Below are 18,082 nucleotides of genomic sequence, written 5' to 3'. Positions count from 1 at the left end.
AGTAATTTCCATCCTGATATCCCAGAATTCAGAAGATCATCAGGTGGAATTACTCCTGAATTTCCCTGTACAGAGGAATCACGTGAGATGGATTATTTTTTTGCGTTCTTTGATGGTGCAATTATGGACTTACTGTGTACCGAGACAAACAAATTTCATCAGTACACATGTGAGGCTGACCCCGGCTCTGGCCCCTTGCCACACATGCGTCGATGGAATGATGTCGGTGCTGCCGAACTGTATGTGTTTTTTGCATTACTGATGCTGATGGCACAGGTGAGAAAACATGTACTTCAGGAGTACTGGATATCTCCTGATGATATCACTGCAACTCCATTGTTTGCAAAATTCATGTCCAGAGACCAGTTTGCTTCCATCCGACATTATCTACACTTTTTAGATAACATTCCTGTGACTAGTGACAGACTTTGTAAAATAAGGGAAGTTTTTACGATGCTGAAGGAACGCTTTACCAAGTTCTTCAGACCGTTTCACAACGTAGTGGTGGACGAGTCTCTGGTGCTTTTCAGAGGACGTGTTGTTTTTAGACAATACATTCCCCCCAAACGACATCACTTCAGGATCAAGTTCTTTGTGCTGTGTACACTGACTGTGATACTGGGTACGTCTTAGATCTCATAGCTTACACAGCAAGTGACGTAGACATACCCAAGGACGACCCACATGGTTTCTCTGGCGCTGTTGTCAAGAAACTTATGGACCGCTACTTTGGAGGGAATCACATCCTCTACACTGACAATTATTATACTTCTCCTGCAATGACCAAATTCCTACTTGAACATGACATCGGTTCATGTGGAACTGTACGCAAGAACCAGAAACAGTGGCCCGTGTTTACTGGTAAACCAGCCCGATGAGAGATCCAGCTGAAGCAAGCAGACAAGATGCTTGCAATACACTGACAAGATAACCGTACTGTGCGGATGCTGTCAACCGTTCGCAAGGGTGAAATGGTTGACAGTGGAAAAAGGGAATCGACCTCAGGAGAGGTTATGAAAAAACCTGACGCTGTTGTGGACTACAATGTCAACATGCGCCTCGTGGACAAGAGTGACATACAGGTTGGCTCAATTGAGTGTGCAAGGAAATGTCTGAAGTGGTGCAAGATGATGTTCCTACACCTCATGGACATCACCATCCTGAATGGATACAAACTGTACCTAGTAAAAACCCTCTCTCGGGGTTTTTCAGAAGCAAGTGATATTGAAAATCCTAGAGAAATATGGTACCATCGTGGCAGCTGCACCACGACATCACAGCCAAGCAGGCCTACCTGACAGATTGCTTGCACGTGACTGGGTTGTTCGTCACAACACGGACTTCTTACCAATTGGTCCAGGTGGTCGTTGTAAAGGCCTGGACTTTGGGATATAAATCCCTTGCCAGCCTAATCAGGATCTTATAAAAGGAAAGTCACGAACCATGGGTTTCCAAGGGGTAACAAACAACCGTTAGAGATTGACATCTCTTTACTACGAAAATAATCACAATAATTGACACCACTCACACAAATATTAAATAAACAATTACGGGAGTCAAACAAAGTGCAGATATTTCCTACGGCTGCAGCCCAGTGGAATGTTCTGATAATGCGGTGGTCCGCTCTCAGGGCAGCTTCCTCACTTGGCGCCGGCGTTTGTGGGCGATGTCTTGCCACACAGGAGAGACGCCAGGGCACGGATGATGGATAGGGCGTGGTGGAAGTGGCGATCACATGGCAGCCGCGGTAGTAACCGGAGTAGGTGTCCGGAGATTAACAGCCGAATAGTGAAGGACTGAGGAATCAGCCTACGAGCCCCAGGAGCCTCAGATGAGCACACAACCAGGGTTTAAATTGAACAGCAGGGGAAGTACAGCTGTGGTACTGGCTGGCTAGTGTCTCATGTGTGACGAAGCAGTAGCGACCTTCTCACATCCCCCCACAGGGGGGCCGCGAACAAGCAACGAGCGGTGGACAACCATCCCGCTCGTTACAGCCCTGACGGTCGTAAGGGGCAAAGCGCAGCTAAGCGTAAGGACGTAAAGACTTGGTTCAAGGAGTGTGACGTTGGTCTCTGTCCTCCTTGCTTCGTGGAGTACCACCCCAAGAAAACAATCTAAAACAATGTGTCACGTGCTTGTAAATAGTGTAATAGTAGTATAAGTGTATTTGTAAGAAACAAAGTAACATATTTGTGGAAAAGGTGCACAGTTGTACGCCTTCACTCGTCTCTACCCACTGGTGCTAGCATACACCCAGGGTCAGGGTGGCAACACACCACCTCACTTATCTAAGCACGGTCAGAGGGAAGCTTCTTGATTAGTGCCTTCTTTTGTTTGTTTATTTACCAGTGTTTGTCCTTTTTATCATGTTGTATCAAATTAATATTACTAAAAGTAGTGTAGTATTATACTGCCAGACTGGGGTCACTAATTCTAAGGGGAAATACTTAACTCTAATCTTAATTTCTAAGGGTCGCTGCCACCAGACCCCCTCTGGACAGTATGTAACTCGTTAGGTAGCGGGCAGAGTGGACTAGGCATTGGGTTAGGTTTTTCATTGACCAGATCGATAAGGAGAAAGAAGGGTGAAACCATAACATGTCTGAACTAATTTATTCTTTATAAACTATATGGTAACAAAAAATACAATTGAGCTGGCCTTCCTCAGAAGAACAACGATGAGTTTGGTTACCCTGCTTACAATATCCTTTAACACTTCGGACTGCTCCACCTGTATGGTGTATAGCACCTTAGGTCATCATACATAGTAACACCATCTCACCTCCCTGTAGCACCAGCTCACCACACCTGTTATACTACACACCTGCAAGTATGGGACTCCTTGTGATTTCTAGGTACACGTATCAGGCACCTCGTTTGCACACCGCCCTCGATGGGTAGAGACGAGGGTTACACCCAGAGACATACCAGTACCGTTTCTGCGCCTGGCATTATAGGTCACTCCAAGTGACGACCGCGGAGTTTCTCAAGCATTTCCTTATTTATTCCTACTCATTTGGGGTGGTCTGCTGGGGATCCACAGGTTCACAGTGGAATAGTATAGCTGGTAGTCACCTCACATGGTGGGACGCTCACAGGGAGAATGGCCGACGCCCAGCAAGGTGCTCCGACCGCGTGTGACCTGATGTGGCGGTAGAACGGAGGACACTGAGGGCACTGCCCCGACGCTCGTCACCGCGTAGACCTACAGTTTCCAATCTTTAATTTTTACTTTTATTTCTTACGGTTCTCACCTGAACAATGTCCTGTATACTGTAACTCATGCCTTATAAACACATCTATTAATCTTAGATTACACACTAAGGTAAGGTTCTGGTTTGCTAGTTCATGGGTAAATTCATTGGGTTATAATATCAACGCGGCACACCCGAGGCGGCCTAGGTGCCAACCCAAACAAAGCCTAGCATCACTTCCAACACTTCACATAGTTCTGATACCTTTATCCTTTTTCCAGATCATTGTTCTCATGTATTTTCATATGATATTTGTGGAAGTTATGTTCGCTACACTTTCACAGACGTAAATAGTATGACCTTCAAACCATGATCCACACTTAGTCCTACAGTACACTAGTCCGGCTCAACTGGACTTTCCCAATCATCTTGTGGATACCCTGAGTTCTCCTTAATGCTATGAATACATACAATTAATATTATATAACAGTACCTGGGTACAATACAACACATGATTCAGTAACATTGAGTAGGGGAGTTATCCTTTATCAATGTTTCCCGTTCTCTGAGATTCTACAAGCGCGGTGGATTTGAATGTTATGTAGCGTAATATGAATTAAAAGGGTTTTTAGGAATGACAATGATGTGCGCAGTACAGTATCACTAGATGATAATGGTATGATAATATTATGAATCTATTTATTTGTGGAATTATTATTCCCATAATTATTTATGACTTACTTGCTCTACCAAACACAAACACAACCAGACAGTCTGGCGACCGACTGGGTGTGTGTCGCCGAACAGTCTTTATGAAAAGTAATGCAAATAAAATAAAATCTAAATGAATTATTTATAGGAAATAAGTAAAAATATGTATTTTTGGCCATCTCGGACACAAAGGAGATGGGAAGGGGGACCCCTAATGCATAGTGACCACGAGCTGCTCCCTGTAAGAAAACCCACCTTTCTCCTTATTTCACTCGTCACTGATGGACAATATATAGTTTTTCTTACGTCTTTTTTATTGTTTTATCATTTATAAATATTAAAAAAAATTTTGGGACAAATTTATTTTCCCCGTTTTACCCCACATGGGGGTACGGCCAGCACCACCCTAGCCCGGGGCGTAGGGGTTAAGTAAAGAGATTATCCATATTATAATAATATGTTGTGAATGCCAGTGTTTACAACTTGAATATAATTTACCTTTTGCTATTATGTTAAATAAAGTGTCAAAGTACTGTATATACTCGCGTGTAGTTCGAGTTTTTAAGACCAAATTTTTAGGCAAAAAATTGGGGGTCGACCTCTACATGCGTAATAGTTTTGTGAGGTTGAACCCGTGCATGATGGGAAGGGCGAGGAGCAACTTTTAGCTTCAGACATGAAAAATATTTACCATTTACTGCCAGTAAACAATGGAAACATAAAATATGTACCAATTAGTAATGAAAAATTGTGCAGTTCCTTCAGCAGATGAAGCTCACCAACTTACAATAAGGCTAAATTACCTTACAACGTGCTTTCAGTAGTTTACAGTAGGCTCTCACCAATAACGTTTAATAGGTGCCTGAAAAACACCGTTATTAGCGAAAATGTTATTTGTGTGACATTAAAATACATGTAAAAAGGGTTTATTGGTGCTGCTGCCACAAGAATTTCACCCATTTTTTCCCCTTGAAGCCCTCCTAACACTTTTTGTTTGCTGAAATAAAAAGAATTGCTATTCAATCATCAAAATAAAGATTTTGAGTAATATAACACCTAGTTTTTGAGGTGCTTGGTGTGATGGTTGTTCCGTATCTGAGGGTCACTAACACTTGCACTGTCTTTCATTCTACAAGCTAACCATTTCACAAGAAAATGCTCTGTTATCACTAACAACCTGTTTCTATCACCTTTATCATTCATAGCTCGCCTCGCATTTCCATCACTACCGAAATATTTTTAGCCAGCACAATACTCTTCTTGGTCTCCTCTAAGTTCCTCTTAATATTTCGCACTGTAGACTCAGGACAGTTCAATTTCCTCACTTTAAAAGTTCCCAGTCATTCAGGTGGCAAATCACTCCCTCCACCACCTCCCCTAGCCCCCGCAGGCAAAAATGCGTTAGCCATTATTGATCACCGACCCTAACAACCACTGGTTATAGTGGCGAAAATCTCACACGTGGGTGCAGCGCTGTATTCCACCGAGCGTGTGTGAGAGTGAGAGTGAGGCGGAGTGGACAACTACGTCATCAACACAGCGGCAAACAAATGCTATCATTGATGCGCTCGGACGCTTCCCGCGAAATTTCCGTTATTCAAGAGAATCCAGACGTTATCGAAAATGGGTACCTATTGTAACTTACCGTTATTGTCGAAAACGTTATTGTGGAAGTCGTTATTGGCGAGAGCCTACTGTATGTTGAAGTTCTTAGCACAGGCTAACTTATCATATCATATACGGTATCACAGTACTCATTGATCTACAAAAAATACCGGTAATAAAAACCTTTTCGATATTTCACACTTAATATAATACCCGGTAATCCACTGCAACCTCCTATTGTTTACAACGATGCATGACGCACCACCAGCTGTTGCGTATCAGCTAGACGGTACACGTGTTTTTCGAATCGTTTTCAGTTAAGAAACTGTTACATCACACGTATATTTTACCTTAACTGTGCCTGAATGAATATATTCTCTGAAATAAATAGTAGTTTTGCTGAAACGTGATGTATTTTAATGTAAAATAGGATAAAATACATGACGAAAACAAAAGATTTTACCTAACCTTCCGATGTTCAAGAGAAGTTACTCGTTTATTTTTAATAGTTTTCGGTTAAAATACTGTTATATTACAATGATATTCTATTCATACTGTGCTTGATTTAATGCATTCACGGAAATGTAATATTTTTTCTGAAATGACGTACGTATTACAGTGGGGTATGCTATAACGAACGGATCCTACTACGAATATTCCTATAACGAACGGTTTTACCTATAAAATTGAGAATGCTATAACGAACGAAACTCCTACAACGAACATTATTTAAATTTTTTTTTTCTAATTTATTGTTTTTTTATTAAAATATTAATGATATTCTTTATTTCAGGGGTTTAGATGCATATTTATGCACTTTTTTACAATTTTTACAATTTTATATTATAATTTTCAGTGTTAAGTGGTTGTATTTGGGGGCCTGGAACGGATTAATCATATAACGAACGAATGCTATAACGAACAAGGTTCTAGAACCAATTAGATTCGTTATAGCATACCCCACTGTACAGTGGAAACTGGGATAAAATCATGACGAAAACAATCGACTTTCGCTTTGTTTCGTTGTTCAAAAGATGTTACCATAATCGCTTTTCGAATGGTTTTCAGTTAACAAACTGTTCTACAGTAGAATCCAAAAATCCAGACTGCTTGGGGATTGGGTCGGTCCGGATTTTCGGATTTTCCGGATTCTCAGGCAGTACTTTTATAATTCAAATTTAAGGAGGAATAAAGAAGAGATGAACAGACACATTTTGATAGTTTATTCATTAGCAAATATAGCATGCTTCATTTATCAAAATGAGCAGTTTTAAAGAAAAAGCTGTAAATTCTAGAATTTTATTCTTTGCCTTTTTTATATCATAAATTGTAGACTTTCCAATGCCGTATGTTTCCATTAGAACAGTATTGCTCACACCACGATCTAGTTTCTTAATTATTTCAAGCTTGTCACTCAATTTCAACGTGTTCTTCTTTCTCTTCACACAACGAAGTTAATCTACTTTAGGAGCCATTATTATGGGCTTGAACAGTACTCTGTGAATGGAAAGAGTAGGACTCAAAATTACATACGTTGTCACAGTTTGATTGCTCGTTTTAAAGTGGCGACCGCGTTGTCGCTTGTTGTCGCTGTGCAGCTGTGGCGCTCACGCATGGGCACATGCACACAAATGCCCGCTAAAAAAAAAAAAAAAAAAAAAAGGTTGAGTTTTCGAAAAGTCCGGATTCTCGGATGGTCCGGATTTCTGGCATCCGGATTTTGGGACTTTTACTGTAATACATTCACGGAAATGTAATATTTTTGCTGAAATGACGTACGTATTACAGTGGAAAGTGGGATAAAATCGTGACGAAAACAATGACTTTCGCTTTCTTTCGTTCAAAAGATGTTACCGTAATCGCTTTTCGAATGGTGTTCAGTTAAAAAACTGTTGTATTACAATAATATTCCCTCCTAATTGACTTGAATAAATACTTGAATGGAGATACAGTGAGTTCTGCTATAACGCGTGTTTTGATAACGTGAATTTGCTGTAACGCGATTTATGAATAGAAGAACGATATTTGTATAACGCGAACGCTTGTTTGCTGTAACGCGATTTTTGCTTACTATTTCTCCAATTTTGTGGTATTAACTGTGAATATGGTAAAGAAGAATATCTCCAAGAAGCGTTCTGGTGATAGAATTCCCGGTGATGATCGTAAAAGAAAGGATATAACACTTGAAGAGAAGCTCGATGTTATCAACCTCAAAATCACCCTTCTCCCCCATCAAGTTATATTCATATTTTTTCAAGGTAAAGTGTTACATTTACTGTATGATTTCATTATTAAATATGATTGTAACATTTATTCAGACTGTGCTATCCTTTGTTAGGCTAACTACTAATTTTTTTTCGATTTCGAGTAATCTGCACCTAACCCTATTTTCTCCATAAGCCCTGTTATTTCTATTACGCGATTTTCTATAACACGATATTTTATAAGAACACAACTATCGCGTTATAGCAGAACTGACTGTATACAATATTTTTGTTGAAACTACCCGCGTTTCAGTGTAAAGTGTCGTAATAATAAATGGTAAACAATTTGCCTTCGGCACTCGGTGTTTCAGGCACGGTGAGCCTCAGTTTATAGGACGTAGTGTTTTTACTGAAGGTTTTGTTGTTCCATTACCCTCAAAAACTTGGGTCGACCTATAAACGAGGAATATCATAAATTAATGATTTCTTGGTAAAAAAAATCAGGGTCGACCTATAAACAAGGGGGGGTTGTAGACGAGTATATACGGTGTACAACTATCTATGTAGGCCTATTTAGTATATGTCAACTATTGAAATTTGAATGTTTTTTTTTTTTAATGTCTTGTAAAATTTTTGGAGGGGCTAGTAACTACCGTATATCACGGCCTATAAGACGGAATTTGAACCATAAAAAATGAGCCCAAAGTTAGGGGGTCGTCTTAAGCACCAGATATAAAATTTTTACCTCTTAAATATTGCGGGTTTAGTGTGTCAAGAGTGGTAATGGAAACATGGTAAACCACTCACAAGGTCCTACCACTAATTATTTTATACTGAAACTTATGTTTGGGAAGCTGGATTAAAAATAAGATTACCGGTATATTAAAATAATAAAAATGTATTATAAACCTGTCTAACATACCGTAAAAGAACAATATACCCCGGTAATAAACACAGCTGCTATCATCACCCATCCCCCCCCATTTGCCAGTGACAAGAAAGGGAAAGTGACCTTGACTGTGACCGCCTGTGGCTATTTTTAGCCGTCCTTGTGTTCGGAGGTGGTCAGTAATGCATATCTGTATATTTACTGATCATAATACTTATCTCCTATAAATAATTAATTTAAAATTTATTTTTTTACAAAGAATATTCAGTAAATGACTGTGTTAATTCTTGAAACTACTGACAGTGGTAAATTTAGGATATAAATGATGAACAGAAGTCACTTCATGGATTCGGAGTTTGGTCCTTAATGATCACCATAAATGTCTGGTCAACTTCACCTACCAGGTACAATGGTAGCCTCCCTTTTTCGCAAAACAAATATATAATTAAAGAAAATACTTGCAGTGTGTTTAATGTATTACAGTATATTATAAATAAATAAATAAACAAATAAATCGGCAAATCTATTTCAAGTAAATGGAAATATTTTACTCACACCAACATTAGTTCCAGTTAAATTACTGACCTTAAGTGAGTCACTAGTGTACACCAGCAGTAATTTGATGCCAATACTTGAAGTGAATTGGCATTATTTTAAATAACCAACCATAAATAAATGGAAAAAGATCAGAGGTGAGAAACATCATATTGTATGTATGTTGTGTTGTCAAAGGAAAGAAACAATTGAAACTCTGCAATTGTGTGTAAATGAGGCAGAAAGATAAATCAGCAACCTAAGACTTGGTCACAATTTTTCGTGATGCCATATGGAAGTAGGGTCTACATTAGACCAGGGTTCTCAACCAGGGAGAATTCCCCCAGATTCAGGTTTTCAGTGGGGGGCGAGGGGACTGATTCGGAGCAAGAGATATGTTCGATGAGAAATCAATCACAGAATTTTGGCCCTTGATGTGCGATTCCCTACAAAGTGGCAGAAAAGAGCTATCCTGCATTGCTTCCGCTTGTGTCGACATATCTTTGTGAGTCAGGCTTTTCAACTCTGTTGCCAATTAAGCAAACAACGTAGTAGATTAAGTGAAAATGACCTGCGTTGTGCCCTTTCAAGCACTCCTCCGCGTATCCAGAATTGGCCAAGAAAAACAATCCGGGTCTCTCATTGACTGTAATCTTCATCTGAATAAAATTAATTTACAAATTTACAATATCCTGGTATTCTATTGAACTTTTGTTTATTGCATTATGCTTCAGTTTGGTCTGTTAAGTAATTCATTATAAATAAAAAAAACTATTTACTTTTTGATTTTATAAATCCATCAACATTTCAATTGGCATTTAATTTGTAAAACTCCACTATAAAATAATCCATGTAAAATTGTAAATGTATAATTACTAATATGGAAAAAAATAAAAGGATTTTCAGAATTATATGCATATTATTTGGAATGCACTTTTTGAACCAAACAATCTTGGAAAGGAGGGGGGAATGACATTCTGACATATGGTGAAAGGGGTGTATGGGGCAAACAAGGTTGAGAACCACTGCATTAGACAATACTGTACATTGTGCTTCCAATATCTTCCCAGGCAGTAGAATCTCCCTGTTTGGTAGCTGCCTAAAACTTTTAGTCATATTACTTTGATACAACATGATAAATTAGACAAACAATGAAAATAAACAAACAAAGTTATTTCCAAGACCTCTCTGAGAACAGAGGATGGAGGGGGGAGGGAAGGAGGAGATAAGCGACTATTTATAGCCTGTCTTTGTGTAGGAAGTCGACCACGCTAGAAATAATTCATTTAAAATTGATTTTTTACATAGAATATTCAGTACATGACTACGTTATAAAATATTGTGAATATATATATATATATATATATATATATATATATATATATATATATATATATATATATATATATATATATATATGAACACCTCAGTTAAAACATAATTTCGATTAACGAACTGCCTTCCTGGATCTTCAATTGAGTTAACGAAAAAAATTCAGTTAACGAAGTTCTTCTGAACCGACTCAACATGTTTCGCTTGCACTGGCGGGCAACCAGCTTTAGTAGCAGTCATAATACATTAATCGGTTCTGGGGCTTAAATTCCTTACTACTTTTAGTAAATATCAAAGTTTATACTATTCAATAATTTTAAAAGTTTAATATTCAATTTTTTAGTCATTTTAACAATTATTGGACATAATTGAAGAGTAAAGTATTCAGTTTAATGGTAAACAGGAGTTAGTCTCTCTGTTTTCCAGTGGAGGTAACATCTTCTCGAGACTCTCTTCAACTAAACGCTTATTTTCTGTGTTTCCAAGCAAATTATTGGTCATTTTGAAATATATTTTACATATTGACAATATATAATGCAGTGCAGTGTTGATTTAAAGAAAATAATCTTGAATTACACCAAGAGAGCTAAATTTTATGGGTGAATGGCACCATGGGGTGATTCTCTTCCACCCCAATGCCTTCTCTTCTTTATTCTCCTCCACCCCATTCTAAATCCCATCATCATCATCATCATCATCATCATCATCATCATCATCATCATCATCCAGGAGCCTTCTACATACACACCCTCAAAGTAAATGAACTTTTCTACCATTTTTGTTGAATTTAGGAAATTTTCGTGAGTTGTAACCATTACCAAAAACCCATTGAAACAATGGTTTCGTTAACGAACCTTTTGGTTAACGAACGACCTCTGGAACGGATTGAGTTCATTAACGGAGGGGTCACTGTATATATATATATATATATATTTCATGTAAATCCAATAATTGAAAATCACATCTTCAGCCTCTGAAGATGTCCTGAATAAAGACAAAGCTAAGGCACCTCGCTGTTTCCATTTTCCCGTGATTTATATATATATATATATATATATATATATATATATATATATATATATATATATATATATATATATATATATATATATATATATATATATATATATATATATATATATATATATATATATATGTATGTATGTATGTATGTATGTATGTATGTATGTATGTATGTATGTATATGTATGTATGTATATGTCGGTTTATAACCCCTTAGTCTATAACCCCCTTAAGTATATAAATTGACCCGATTTTACTGGCCAAAAGAAATGGTAATTTATGATATTCCTAGATTTATAGAGTCGACCCAAGTTTTTTGAGGTGAAGGAACATAAAAACCTTCAAGAAAAACTCTCGTCCTATAAACTTGTTTACCATTTATTATTCGACACTTTACACACTGAAGCGGGTAGTTTCAACAAAAATATTGTATATTTCCATTCAAGTATTTATTCAAGTCAATTAGGAGGGAATATTGTTGTAATACAACAGTTTTTTAATAAACCATTCGAAAAAGCGATTACGGTAGCATCTTTTGAGCGAAAGAAAGCGAGTCATTGTTTTAAATCACGATTTTATCCACTTTCCACTGTAATCACGTCGTAAATTTCGGGAAAAATATTACATTTTCGTGAATGTAGAATATCAAGCACAGTATGAATAGAATATCATTGTAATATAACAGAATTTTTAACCCGAAAACTATTAAAAAACGAATAACATCTCAAGAACATCGGAAGCTTAGGTGAAGTCTTTTGTTTTCGTCATGTATTTTATCTATTTTACATTGAAATACATCACGTTTCAGCAAAACTACTATTTATTTCGAGAATATATTCATTCAGAGCACAGTTTAGGTAAAATATCGTGTGATGTAATAGTTTTTAACTGAAAGCGATTAGAAAACCGTTCCCTCAGCCCTGTTCAAGGAGAGGACTGGGAAGCTGTTTGGTGCTGCGAGAGCGATGACAAAGGAAAATGATTTTGATGGATTTTAATGAAAATATTCCCAGAAATATGGTATAAGTAATATTTATTTCGAAGTCAATTAGGATATTATTGTAATACAATACAACAGTTTTTTAACTAAACCATTCGAAAAAGTGATTACGGTAACATCTTTTGAGAGCAGAAACAAAAGCGAAGTCATTGTTTTTCATCACAATTTTATCCCACTTTCCACTGTAATCGTATGTCATTTCAGCAAAAATATTACATTTCCGTGAAGAGGTATTATATCATACAGTATGAATAAGAATATCACTAATATAAACAGTATTTTAACCGAAAAGCTAATAAAAATCGGTAACATCTCTTGAACAACATCGGAGGTTAAATTAAAGTCTTTGTTTCTGCATAGTTTATCCTAATTTACATTGAGAAATACATCACGTTTCAACCGACTACTATTTATTTCTGAGAATATGGAAATGTAATATTTTTGCTGAAATGGCAATCTGGCTCAATGTATAGTGGAAAGTGGGATAAAATCGTGACAAAAACAATATTTCCGCTTCTTTTAAGTTCACAAGATATTACCGTAATGCATAACACAGATAGTTTTCCAGTTACAAAAACTGTTATAATACAATAATATTCTTTCTAATTCACTTGTGATGTAAAGTTTTTTTAACTGAAAAGCGATTCGATACACGTGTGCCGTCTGGCTAATCTGACAGGCCTAGTGCGTGGGAGGCTTTGTGTTTTGTCGGCCCTTCTTAAGCAACTTTTAATTTTTAGCATAAGTTGAGTGTGTTTACGGTGTATTCTTATTTTCTGCTTGCTTCTTATTTTCCAGAAATATGATAGGATTTTTATATAATACAATGTTCTGGTACTTTTAATTTACAAGTATTCATTTTTAAAAATACAGAGGCACCAAACAAATACTAGTACGGATGACTAGTGACTCTCCGCCAAAAAAAGACCAAACAGCTGGTACTCTCTCCCTCAGCCCTACCAAAAATAGCCCAACATCTTTCTTGTTTATTCTCTTCAATTTCTCACTTTAACTGTTTTTTTACTTCATATTGCCTACATCAAGATAAACTACAGTAATTGAGTTAGATATTGTTATAAATTTTGATTACGGGTCCTGGCAGGTGCCGTTAGAACCACCTGACCCTACCAACAGTGTTGCAAGTCAGACAGCATTTTTTTTTTTTACATTTTTAGTGTGTCTCCATTTGTTGTGGCAATTTTTTTTCTGTGGGGTTTGCACAATAGTATACTGTTTTACCTACAGTATTGTAAAACGATTTGGGAAAAATGCTCGGTAACCAAAATTTTAAAGGAAAATTGCAAACTTCAGCAACTGTGTGTAGATGACCTGACTCACATCATATTGATGTTTCAAATTTAATATAAAAATTTATGTATCTATAAATAAACTTTAAAAATGAATACTTTATGTTTTACATACTCCTGTGCATACCATACCATGCATTTGGCTACTTTGGGCTTGCTATGATGGCGCAAAGAGATCTGCCCTGGCAACGTATGTATGTATGTATGTGTATATATATATATATATATATATATATATATATATATATATATATATATATATATATATATATATATATATATATATATATATATATATATATACACAAACATAAAATCACAAGAAAGACAGAAAACCCGACTTCCCCCTTAGTTGAATTCACATCTTCAGGTGAGTACTCACTGAAGATGAACCACACCAAAGGCTTGGGAATTTCATCTTCAGGTTATCAACATATACCTAGATCACACTACAGTGATTTACTTATATATATATATATATATATATATATATATATATATATATATATATATATATATATATATATATATATATATATATATATATATATATATATATATATATATATATATATATATATATATATATATATATATATATATATATATATATATATATTATATATTTGTGTAATAAATGTATGTAGTAAGTATGTACAGTAATCTTTTTCACTCAAATCCTAATGAAACACTATTGAATTAGAATACTGTAGCTGGTTGAAGCAAGCTTATAAATTAAAGAAAATACTTTTAATGTGTTTAATATATTACAGTATGTTATAAAAAAATAAATAAACAAATAAGTCGGCAAATCCATTTCAAGTAAATGAAACAATTGTATTCGACACCGACATTAGTTCAAGTTAAATAACAGACTTTTAAGTGAGTCATTAGTGTTTACACTACACCAACCTGTAACATTTGATGCCATTACTTGAAGTGAATTGGCCTTATTTTAAAAAACCAAGGATGTGTAAACAGCACTGGTCAATGGGATGGTTGGTAAAGGACTACTGGGTCAGTAAGCTCCCAATGGTAAGTGTCACATTTGGGGTACCGGTCTTATACAGCGAATAGGGCTAAAAAGCTACTTTTTAAATGGAAATTTGGGGGGCCGTCTTATACACCCCGTCGCCTTGTAGGCCGAGATATGCGGTAACCCCCGCGTATGTTATGGGCCGACTGTATATACTTTTCTGTGAGCTGGAACCAACTACCCAATATCCCATTGAAACAATGGTTTCGGTTAACGAAATTTTCGGTTAACGAACGACCTTCTGGAACAAATTGAGTTCGTTAACCGAGGGACCACTGTATATAATAATAATACAGTAGAAGTCCAAAAATCCGGACTGCTTGGGGATTGGGTTGGTCCGGATTTTCGGATTTTCCGGATTCTCAGGCAGTACTTTTAAAATTCAAATTTAAGGAGGAATAAAGAAGAGATGAACAGGTACATTTTGATAGTTTATTCATTTGCAAATATAGCATGCTTCATTTATCAAAACGAGCAGTTTTAATGAAAAAGCTGTGAATTCTAGAATTTTATTCTTTGCCATTTTTATATCATAAATTGTATACTTTCCAATGTCGTATGTTTCCATTAGAACAGTATTGCTCACACCAAGTTCTAGTTTCTTAATTATTTCAAGTTTGTCACTCAATTTCAACGTATTCTTCTTTCTCTTCACACAACGAAGTTTATCTACTTTAGGAGCCATTATTATGGGCTTGTACAGTACTCTGTAAATGGAAAGAGTAGGACTCAAAATATTGTTATATTATAATGGTATTCTATTCATACTGTGCTTGATATAATGCATTCACGGAAATGTAATATTTTTGCTGAAATGACGTACGTATTACAGTGGAAAGTGGGAAAAAATCGTGACGAAAACAATGACTTTCGCTTTCTTTCGTTCAAAAGATGTTACCGTAATCGCTTTTCGTATGGTTTTCAGTTAAAAAACTGTTGTATTACAATAATATTCTATCCTAATTGACTTGAATAAATACTACGATACCATATTTCTGAATATTTTCATTAAAATCCATCAAAATCATTTTCCTTTTCATCGTCTGCAGCACCAAACAGCTTCTCCCAGTCCTCTCCTTGAACAGGGCTAGAGGGTACGTGTTTTTCGAATCGTTTTCAGTTAAAAAATTATTACATCACACGTAAATTTTACCTAAACTGCGCCTGAATGAATATATTCTCGGAAATAAATAGTAGTTTTGCTGAAACGTGATGTATTTCAATGTAAAATAGGATAAAATACATGACGAAAACAAAAGACTTTACCTAAGCTTCCGATGTTCTTGAGATGTTATTCATTTTTTTTAATAGTTTTCGGTTAATTTTCTGTTATATTACAATGATATGATATTCATACTGTGCTTGATATAATACATTCACGGAAATGTAATATTTTTGCTGAAATTACGTAAGTATTACAGTGGAAAGTGGGATCAAATTGTGACGAAAACAATGACTTTCGCTTTCTTTCGTTCAAAAGATGTTACCGTAATCGCTTTTCGAATGGTTTAGTTAAGAAACTGTATTACAATAATATTCCCTCCTAATTGACTTGAATAAATATTTGAATGGAAATATACAATATTTTTGTTGAAACTACCCGCGTTTCAGTGTAAAGTGTCGTAATAATAAATGGTAAACAATTTGCCTTCGGCACTCGTGTTTCAGGCACAGCGAGCCTCGGTTTATAGGATGTAGTGTTTTTACTGAAGGTTTTGTTGTTCCATTACCCTCAAAAACGTGGGTCGAACTATAAACGAGGAATATCATGAATTAACGATTTCTTGGTCAAAAAATCAGGGTCGACCTATAAACGAGGGGAGGTTATAGACGAGTATATACGGTATGTTGTCACAGTTTGATTGCTCGTTTTAAAGTGGCGACCACGAGGTCGCTTGTTGTCGCTGTGCAGCTGTGGCGCTCACGCATGCGCACATACACACAAAAGCCCGCTAAAAAAAAAAAAAAAAATAGTTTTTGAAAAGTCCGGATTCTCGGGTGGTCCGGATTTCTGGCATCCGGATTTTTGGACTTTTACTGTAATAATAAAAAATAAATAAAAATAAATAATTGCAGAATAAATGCTGGGAACAAGCAAAAGCCTCACAAACTGAGGACTTGAGACAAACAAGGGCATCTGTTGTTGAATGCATCTTCTGGAAGCCAGTTTGATTTGGTGAAAGAACAGCTTGCAGGAGGTCAGAGCAATGGGACAATATTCTAGCGGGTGAAGATCCTCTTTACCAGTCTTCTTGAAAGGCAAGACAGTAGCCTTCTGCCATGAGATCGAGAAGGCACCCTCTCACCAGATCCTGTTACATAGCTCTAATAGAAAGGTCTGTGCCTCAACTTCAAGGTGGCTGAGCATTGAAAATGGAATATCATCAGGCCCTGGTGATGTATCTCCAGTGAGTGATAGGGCGGCTCTCACTTCTTTCAATGAGAACATGATGATGAATGTCTCGCCACGTCCCACCACAAAATCCAGAGTCTGTGACTCCTCTACTCCACTCACACACTTAAACTCTGAGGATCGAGTTGCCATAGAAGACAAATCTGCAAACTCTGTGGCAAAAAGATCAGCAACTTCTAGAGGGGTGGCAACTAAGCTGCCATCATTAACCCTAAGAACTGGGAGAGGATTAGATCAAAATTTGCCTGGTATTTTTTGCACACTGTTTCCATACCTGGGATAAGGGAGTTTTTCATTTAGAGAGGAGACATAAGAAAAAGACTGGTAACAGACATTCTTTAACACTTGACAAGCTTGGGCTCTGGCCCATTTGTACTCCACATGATTTCTGTCCCATGATGCCAGTAACGACCATAAGCTCTGCACTACTCAACAACTGCCTGCCTGCACTCCTCTGACCACCAAGGAACAAGTCAGCAAGCTACACGACCAGAGGTCTGAGGAATGGAGCAGTGACCAGCACCCTGGAAGAGGCTGGCTAAGTATTCAACTGCTTCATCTGCAGACGGAAATTCTTCAATGTTCTTGTCTACCTTTACTAGTTCCTTGAACAAGTCCCAGTCCATCTTGTCTAACCACCAACAGGGAACTTGTGGTGTTGGAAGGACTTCCGGGGAGGAAAGTAAAATAGGGTAGTGGTCACCACTTCCTGAGGTCATCTGTTACTCTCCACTCAAAGTCCAGTAGAGAGCCTGCTGAGCTCAGTGAGAGACCTATGGCTGTAGTCGTGTTGGTCTGGAAATGATAGTGGGTGATATCACCAGTATTTAG

The 18,082-nt window shown here is 36.9% G+C and overlaps 1 protein-coding gene across 1 annotated transcript in view; it reads right to left on the bottom strand.

Moving 5' to 3' along the window:
* Positions 1 to 18,082, bottom strand: part of LOC121855285 — a gene marked incomplete in the record, with an annotated part of 205,963 nt that overhangs the window by 61,828 nt on the left and 126,053 nt on the right.

The sequence above is a fragment of the Homarus americanus genome, unplaced genomic scaffold (genome assembly GCF_018991925.1).
Source record: "Homarus americanus isolate GMGI-L3 unplaced genomic scaffold, GMGI_Hamer_2.0 scaffold51859, whole genome shotgun sequence".
Lineage (NCBI taxonomy): Eukaryota > Metazoa > Arthropoda > Malacostraca > Decapoda > Nephropidae > Homarus > Homarus americanus.
This window is presented reverse-complemented; position numbering and strand designations above follow the sequence as displayed.